Below are 8993 nucleotides of genomic sequence, written 5' to 3'. Positions count from 1 at the left end.
AACAATATGATGTATGATAGAATGAATGTAAAACTAATGTTCTCCCTTGTAAACTATCATATAATTCACAATAAGACACTAAAAACAATATATTATTGTGAAATTATACAAAAAAAAGTATGATGGCTTGTCAAACATTTTTCTAAGTGTTGTTGAGTGCCGTAGAGTTGGTTCCGACTCACAACAAGCCTGTTTAGGGTTTCCGAGGAGCAGCTGATGGGTTTGAACAACAACCTTGCCGTTGATAGTCTAGTGCAACTCATAATGACTCTGTAGAGGGTTCCCATTTGAACCATGATCTTATGATTAGCAGTCTAGTGCTTATCCTACAATGCTACTCCAGGACTCCTGCTAAGTGATTAGTTTCCCTAAAAGAGATTCAAAATTGCTTTGTATGATGGTCTCTGCTCTCTACCAAGTATCATCCTTAGCAATAAAAACTTTGTCTCAGTCAACATGTGGTAAGGCAGGTATTTCTCTCTTTAGACTTTCCATTGACAAGTGATACCCTACCATAGACCAGGAGTAATTGGGGTCAATGGTATTCACAGCTTATCATGGTATGTGTTTCTTGAATCTCTAATATACAGATTACTTTTAATAATATTAGTATTAATGAAAATAATTACTGTATGAGTTTCAGCAAAGTGTTTTACAAATGCAATTTCATTCTGTTTTTACAGCTTCTCTATGAGATAATTGCTGCATTTTACAGATAAGGAAACTGAAAATTCAGAGAGGTTGCTTCACTTACCAAAACCCACGATGTATTAGTAACTGGTGCTTAAATGTCAAACTCCTCATTAAGCTGAGGCATTCTCTTTTAGCTACACTCAGTTAAAAGACTGTAATTAATTAATCAATATTCTGGTATAATACCTGCTAGTGTTTCGTTGCTCTGAGTTGGAACTGACTCGCTGCTCTGAGTTGGAATTCACAACAAGAACAAATCAATCTACTTACTGGTTTACTGTATGAGCTCCCTGATAAACAATAAGCTCTCTGAGAGCAGCAGAGCTGTATCCTCAATATAGTGTCTGTCTCAGAAGAGGCAAAATGGTCTATGTCCCATCTCAAGGACTAAATGTTCTAGACTGAGTACATTTTAAAATTGGAAGACCATGCCAGAAGATGTAGCCTTCTGAAAATAGAGATGGTGGTAGTGGTTGTGTATCATTGAGTTGGTTCCAACTCATAGTAACCTCGTATTGGGCTTTCAAGGTTGTAAATAGTTAGGGGAGCAGAAAGCCTCATCTTTTTCCTGTGGAGTAGATGGTGGATTTGAATTACTGACCTTGAGGTTAGCAGTTCAACTGTAATCTATTAGGCTATCTGCGCTCTTTAAAAAAATAGAGATAGTAAAACTAAATTTAAAATAGATGCTTAAACCTTCTGGATCATTTCTGAAAACTCCTCAAATGGGAATAAAGAGTTTCAGAGTACCAGCTGAACTCAACAAAATGCATCACTTAAAAGACAGAACTGGAATTTAGCAGATGTCAAGGGAATTGTATCTTATTTAGTGTGTTGTGGTATCTTGGGAGTGTGGGAATGGTACTCTTGGTGAATAGGAAAAGAGTGAATTGGAGAGTAAGAACTAGTTAGGTTTCATACAAGGGAGAGTTCACTTTTGTGGTTGTGACAGTGGCTCTGAGATTAGACTGCCTGGGTTCATGTCACACCTCCAACCAGCACTGGCTGTGTGACCTTGGGCACCTCGGTTCCTCCTCTATTATATAGAAATGATCATCACACCTACTTCATCATGTGGCCATGAAGAGCAAATGAAATAATATTGCAATAATAACAATGCCTGAAACAAAGTAGTACTCAACAACCACTAGCCATTTCCGCAGTGGAGACAGTCATCTCATTCAACTCTGAAAGCTGGATGTCATTTGTCCTGAAATGATCTGCTCTCCTTCCTATAACTCTCCACTCACCAGCAACATTTTTATCTCTAATTTTACCTTTGGTTTGAACATGAACACGTATATGGAGGGAGCACCCTGACCAAATGACTAACATCTATGATATTCCAGGATAGCTCGTCCCTCACACATTAATAAAATGGCGATCCAATCTGTAACACAGTGTCTTTGGAGAGTGCGTTGGTGTGATCGAATCCCCAGACATGGATCACCTTGGTGGATAAAGAAATAAGTAAATAAATGAAGTTTTGTTTAATAAATGAGGCAGGTAAGTCTCTGTTCACTAGCCTTTAAGCCACAACCTATCCTCCTTTTGAAACTGTTTGTAAGCACAGTACTATCCCCTCTGGCTGAGTGGAAGCCTGCCACTCTGAAGAGTCCTTAATCTCAGATTTATAGCTGTGTAGCTCATTAAGTGATGCGTTGTCAATAGATGTTACTTTCTTGTTTTCATTTTCAGTGTTTACTTTCCATTTGCCTTGTGTGTTACTTTTTCATTACTGTTTACTTGTACTTTCTAGGAATGTCTTTTCAAAGAGAGGAAAACTTGGATGTCTTGAAAATCATAGAAGAAATATGCTAGCTCTTTTTACATTTCCTCTTCTTTTTATTGCAACAAACCTCAAAGTGAAATAGAAAAGATTACAAGAAGATTGTTGTTGTTAAGTGCCTTTGATTGACCCTGTATAGGGTTTCTGAGGAGCAACCAATGAGTTTGAACCATTGACCTTGCAGTTCAAAGCAACCTTGCAGTCCAGTATATTATTAATCCACAGCACTACACCAGGATAACAACATTGTGTGTTAAGTGCTGTTGAGTCAATTCCAACCCGTAATGACTCTATATAGGGTTTCCAAGGAGCAGCTGGTGAGCTTGAACCACCGACCTTGCAGTTTAAACGACTTTGCAGTTTGACACATTAGCCCACAGCATCACACCAGGACTCTAGATAACAACATTAGGACCGCTTTTTTTAACAGCAAAATGACAAATGCAAAAGAAGAGTTAATAAAATTTAAATTATACAAAAATAGCAAAGGGGAGGGAAAAGTAGATTTGTTAGCCATTACTTTGATAGAATTAAACAATGGTCTGGGCAGGATAATGAGCCGTCATAAAGCATCTACAAAGACCACGTGGCAGATTCCAACGGCCTGAGGCCTGCAGGCAGTGGTGGCTGTACCTTACTCCTGTTGAAAGTAGGGTTAGAGGCTTAGTCATCTTAGTATAGCCTGTGCTCAGGCACAGTAACTGACATCCCATAAGAGTCCAGTACTTCCTCAATTAAGTAGAATAAAGAAAACCAAATTTCTCACATTGTCATTAAGCTATTGAAGGCACATAGATTTCTACATAATACAATTCTTCCTCTTATAAAGAGGGAAGACTATCAGACATATTATACAACAGGAGATAGCGAAGATGACTACTAACCATCCGGGACCACTTATTGTTGTTGTTATGTGCCGTGGAGTTGGTTCCGACTCGTAGCGACCCTGTATAGGATTTCCGAGGCTGTAAATCTTTATGGGAGCAGAAATTCTCATCTTTTTCCTGCGGAACAGCTGGTAGTTTCGAACTGCTGCCCCTAAGGTTAGCAGCCTAATTCATAACTACTACGCTACCAGAGCTCCTTTTATTATGCATATCTTAATTGTTAAAGTGATGCTTGAACTGTAAGGAAAACCTATGAGATTAAACCATTTCCACTCACATGCACAATGGTCTTCCTCCTGCCCTTTACACAAAACAGGATGGCTTAAAGGGTTCTTCTGTTGACATGTCTGTTACTTTCAGGAACCTTCTTTCATTTGTGCCTCTTAAATAAGATTTTTTCATTTTCTACATTTTCCCCTGATCTTTTTGCTTCTACATTTGGACTTTTTCTTTTACAATGTGCTGTGTTCACAAGTTCTTAATGAAGATCCATTTGGAACAGAGCACAGCACAAATCAAACAGGGTTCTAATGGGTGGTCAACAGGCATTTGTTACTTAAAGAATAAACAGGATGTGGAGGAATAAACAGCATACATCAAAGAACAGCATATATCAGCAGCAGCCAAGGCTCCTTGAAGGTACTTCATTAGAAGTATCATTAGATTGCATCCAGGCACACTCCGCTTTACATTTTGGGAGGAGAATCCTTAAGTCTTCTTTGCCGGGGGATAAATTCATGGAGGCTTCAAAAAGGTTTTGGACAGATAGAGTGAAAAGACATGGAAGTTTCCCCAGAAACTTTTTGAAGCCTTCTCATGTTAGCAAGATACAAACACACTGCCATCTAGTTGATTTCAACTCATAGCAACCCTCTTGGACGGAGTAGGAATCCTGGTGTGGTGCTGTAGGATAAGCACTGGACCGCAAGGTCAGTTTGAAGCCTGAGTTTGGGGTTCAGACTCACCGGCCGCTCCTCAGAAGCCCTATACAGGTTCACTATGAGTCAAAAACAACTTAACAACACTGAACAACAACAAACAGTAGAGTAGGGTTTCCAAGGCTAGGAATCTATGGACTCCAACTGTCTCATCTTTCTCATGCGAGTTTACACTGGTAGTCAGTGGTTTCAAACTGCTGTCCTTTCATTTAGAAGCCCAAGTACTTAACCCACTGTGCCACCAGTGCTTGTTCAAGAGCAGGACAGCCATGTCTATATGCTTAGTAGCCTGTACAGAGAATTGGTCGAAGGAAGGGGAAACAATAGAGGTTGGTAAAAAGTAAAATATGATAATGAAAATGGAAAGCCTTCTGCAGGCAGTGAACATCATTTATTGTCCCGTTTAGGGTGGAGGACCATCTCCTAATAGCTACTCTGGAGTTCACTAGCATCAGCATCAGCTCTTTCTCATTTACCCCAATAAGATAGCTTTAACTTAACAGAGTTCTGGGTTCCGGGTTCCATCAGATGTCAGTCTTCTCAACTTCTTTTTAGAACTGGCTTTTCAGTCTCTTCACGGATGTGGTGTGATGAACTTCTCCCATTTATTTGCCTCCTAGACTGGTGTGATGAACTTCTCCCATTTATTTGCCTCAAGTTAAATACTTAACTTGAAAAAGCAGGAAACCTTTTCAATTCTAGGCCAAATAGATATCGTTTCTCTTCTTTCCTGGCTGAGGGACAGGGCTTACTTCAAATTCCCATGGGAAAATTGGGAAGACAATCAATGGTAGAAGACTCTGTTCTTCATGAGATCTTCAATCTCTTTCACACATCATAGGATGCCTCTGCTGTTCAGAACACTATTCTCCTGGACCAAGTACAAAATGTATTATATCAACAGCTCAAAGACCTGCTTGATTCAAGTGATGGGAAAGGAAGAATCTATCCTGGTTATGGATGGCCCTATAATAGCTGTGAAGAGGTATTGCTAGTGAATTTTTCTATCTGAAAGATAAGAAATACAGTGACAGTGCCTTGGAAGTTGTCAGAGTGGAAATCAGCTCCTCTTTTATGAGCTCCCAAAAGTCTAAAGAAGATATCTGACCCTGAGTAACTAATATTTTACCTCAGACTTTCAATTGATCAGTCATTTCAAAACCTGTTATTTATTTTTTGCTTCAGCTACAAAATAATTTGGATCATGTTTGTCATATTTTTATCAGTAGCATTATACTTATTTATGTCTACATTGTCAAAAGAAGTATTTCAAGATCTATCCTGAAATACAGTGCTGCTAGTGATAGGTTAATAACCATATGCCTAGAAGGAAGACCAGTTAATATGACTGCTCTTCAAATTCATGTACCAACCACAAATGAGATTCACAAAAAAAAAATGAAGATGTTTTACATAGTTCTGCTATATGAAACTGATCGAGCATGCAAACAAAATGCAGTACATAATTACCGGTGACTGGGATGCAAAAGTTAGAAATAAAGAAGAAGGATTGTTGTGGTTCTTAGGTGCTATCGAGAAACTTTGGACTCATAGAGACCCTATGCACAACAGAATGAAACACTGCCCAATCCTGGGCCATTCTCACAATCGTTGCTATGTTTGAGAAAATTGTTGCCATTGTGTCAATCTGTCTTGCTAGGGAACTTCCTTTTTTGCTGACCCTCCACTTTACCAGGCATGATGACCTTCTCCAGAGACATGGCGTCATGGGCAAAGAAGGAGAGAAGATTTACATCTCGATTGTAAAGATCATTCTGGATCTTGTTGTTGCTAGGTACCATTGAGTCAGTACCAACCCATAGTGAGCCAACCTCACTACTGTTGCCACACTTGAGTCCATGGATGCTGCCACTTGGCCAATCCATCTTGTTGGGGAGCTTCCTCTTTTTCTCTGACCCTCTGCCTTACCAAACATGATATCCTTCTTCAGCGACTGCTCCCTCCTGACAATATGGCCAAAGTATGAGAGACGAAGTTTGGCCATCTTGGTCTCCAAGGAGCGCTCTGGTTACACTTCTTCCAAAACGGATCTATTGGTTCTTTTGGCAGCCATGGCACTTTCAAAAGCAAGCATCAATTCTTCTACAGTCTTCCTTATTCACTGTCCAGCTTTCACATGCATATGAGGTTATTGAAAATAACATGGCTTGGGTAAGGTGCACCTTCGACCTTAAGCTGATATCTTTGCTCTTCAACACTTTAAAAAGGTCTTGTGCAGCAGATTTGCTTAATGCAATGCATTGTTTGATCTCTTGACTGCTATTTGCGTATTTCACAATGGCAGCGTTTATGTTAATGATGCTGAACAGTGGTGGGTAAAACTGCTCATGGCTAAGTGTCAATCCTGACACCACTGGTTGATGGTGGCTCTTTCATGTTCCGAGCTATTTTAGACGGAGTTCTCTGGAGAGTGTATCCATGAAGATTGTCAACAATCTTCACCAATACCATCATTCCACAGCATCTTATTTTCTGTTGTGTGCACATGACATGGTTGAAAATACCATGGTTTGGGTCAGGTGTATTTTAGGCCTCAAAGTGACATTTTGGTTTTTAACATTTCCAAGAGGTAGATTGCAGTAGATTTGTCCCATGCAGTATGCCATGTGATGTCTTGACTATTGCATCCATGGGTGTTGGAAAGACACAACCCTGTCACACCTTTCCTGATTTTGAACCATGCAGTGACCCTTGTTCTGTTTAATGTGCAGGTTCTGGTATCTGCACATTTCATTATACTACTTTACTTGGTCTTCTTGAGCTGCCCCTTGAAATCAGATGTTCAGTTTTTAAAATAATCATTTCTTTTTGCATTATTTTACATTCAAGAGCACGTGTCAGAGTCTCTTCTGACATTCATTTTGGTCTTTCTTTTTTAATTTCCTGACCTTTTGCTTTCTGCACGTTCTCGACCAACTCTCGGTAATCAGTGTTCACATCTATTCTTGAGATGATCTCTAAATTGGATTTCATAGATTTGTTTTGATTTTCTACAGCTTCAACTTGAATTTGCATAAGATCAATTGGTAGTCTGGTCTAGACTTACTCTAAATGATAATATTGAGCCTCTCCATCATCTCTTTCATAGATATAGTCACTTTGATTCCTGTGGTTTTCATCTCATGAAGTCCATGTGTATAGTCACCATTTTTTTTTTTTTAAAGTATTTTCAATGAATAGGATCTTGGTCTGTCAAAAATCTATCATGCAATATCTTGTGTTGCTGGAGTCCAGCTCTTGAAGGGTCGCAGGACATGAGAGGAGACACGGAGTTGGCGAAAGTGAAAGCAATGGAGGAGTCTCCACTTAGTTGGCTGATGGAGCTCTCTCTCTGTCTACTTGCCCCAGCTCAGCAAGTCTTTATTTTTATACTTAAAATCACACACAATGCATAATGATTTGATACTTTGATTTTTCCCTTGAATTATTACACATTGGTAATCGTAACATTCTTTCACCCTGTGATTACAGAACCTTAACAAAAGTATTTCTATGGTGTCCAACCTGACCTTTCCAATATCCTGTTCTTTTCTAACCATTAAGCATTTTTTCTTTTGACATCATCTCCTCTCCTACGTAAGTGATAGATTGTTTCTTTCTTTTGAAGCGTGGGGAATGTTAAAAAGGCCCAACCTGATTGATTGTTGCAGGAAAGGTAGATTATTAAGTTTTGACCACCTTTCATTTATGTTTGCCATTCTCTGCCTATTTACGTAGGTGCCTGTATGTAATAGTGAGGGTTTGTGAATTCTGGCTGGTAATTGACTTAGGTGAGGTTTATAGGGGTCAGTCAGCTTTACTTTAGTTTGTTATCTGCTTTTGTGATCTCATAAATGCAGTTACTTTGTACTTAGGTTTTCTGTGAAAGGGAGTAGCTCATACAATTCCCTTTGAATTTAGCCCAATGAAGCTGAAATAATTGTTGCCAGACCGGTTTCTTCCTAAGGTCTGCAGAGCTCTCAGTAAAAGGCCATGAATATGGCAATATCATATATTTCTACAAGTGAATTCAGAGTTATTCTGAAGGGGAGATAGAGGATGCCTTTCCAGAGAATCATTTGCTTTGCATGATGTTTCTCCTTTCTCCGGACTGTGTCAAGCGGCAAAAGTGGTGGAACCTCTTCCTGCATTGTATCATTCTATCCCCAATGCCCTATTACCACTGATTTTTCTTTGTTTCCAACTTTCACATTCCAATCACCAGTAACTATTAATGCATTTTAATTGCATGTTTGATCAACTTCAACCAAGGTTGGTAAAAATCTTCAGTGTTTTCATCTTTAACATTAGTAATTGGTGTGTAAATTTGAGCAATAGTTCTGTTAACTGGTCTTCTTGTAGGTACTAGGATTTTATCCTATCACTGACACCATTGTACTTCAAGACAGATCTTGAAATCATCTTTTGGATGCTGAATGTGATATAATTCTTCTTAAGTTCCAGACCTAGTATACCATATGATTGTCCTTTTAAAAATGGCCAATACTAGTTCATTTCAGTTTACTAATGTCTAGGATATCTATATTTATGTGTTACATTTCATTTTTTTACAACTTCCAATTTTCTTGAAGTTAAACTTTGTGCATTTCACATTCCAATCACCCGTGGGCATTTTAGCTGTTTCTTCTCATTTTGACTCATGACATATCAGCAAATGAAGTTCCC

The 8993-nt window shown here is 38.9% G+C and overlaps 1 pseudogene; it reads left to right on the top strand.

Annotated features, from left to right (window-relative positions):
- The window catches only part of LOC102820139, a 38701-nt pseudogene that overhangs the window by 20333 nt on the left and 9375 nt on the right, over window positions 1-8993 (top strand).

The sequence above is a fragment of the Chrysochloris asiatica genome, unplaced genomic scaffold (assembly GCF_000296735.1).
Source record: "Chrysochloris asiatica unplaced genomic scaffold, ChrAsi1.0 scaffold00065, whole genome shotgun sequence".
In the NCBI taxonomy this organism is placed as follows: Eukaryota; Metazoa; Chordata; class Mammalia; order Afrosoricida; family Chrysochloridae; genus Chrysochloris; species Chrysochloris asiatica.
The sequence above is the reverse complement of the archived record's forward strand: the minus strand, read 5'-3'. Positions and strand labels throughout refer to the sequence as shown.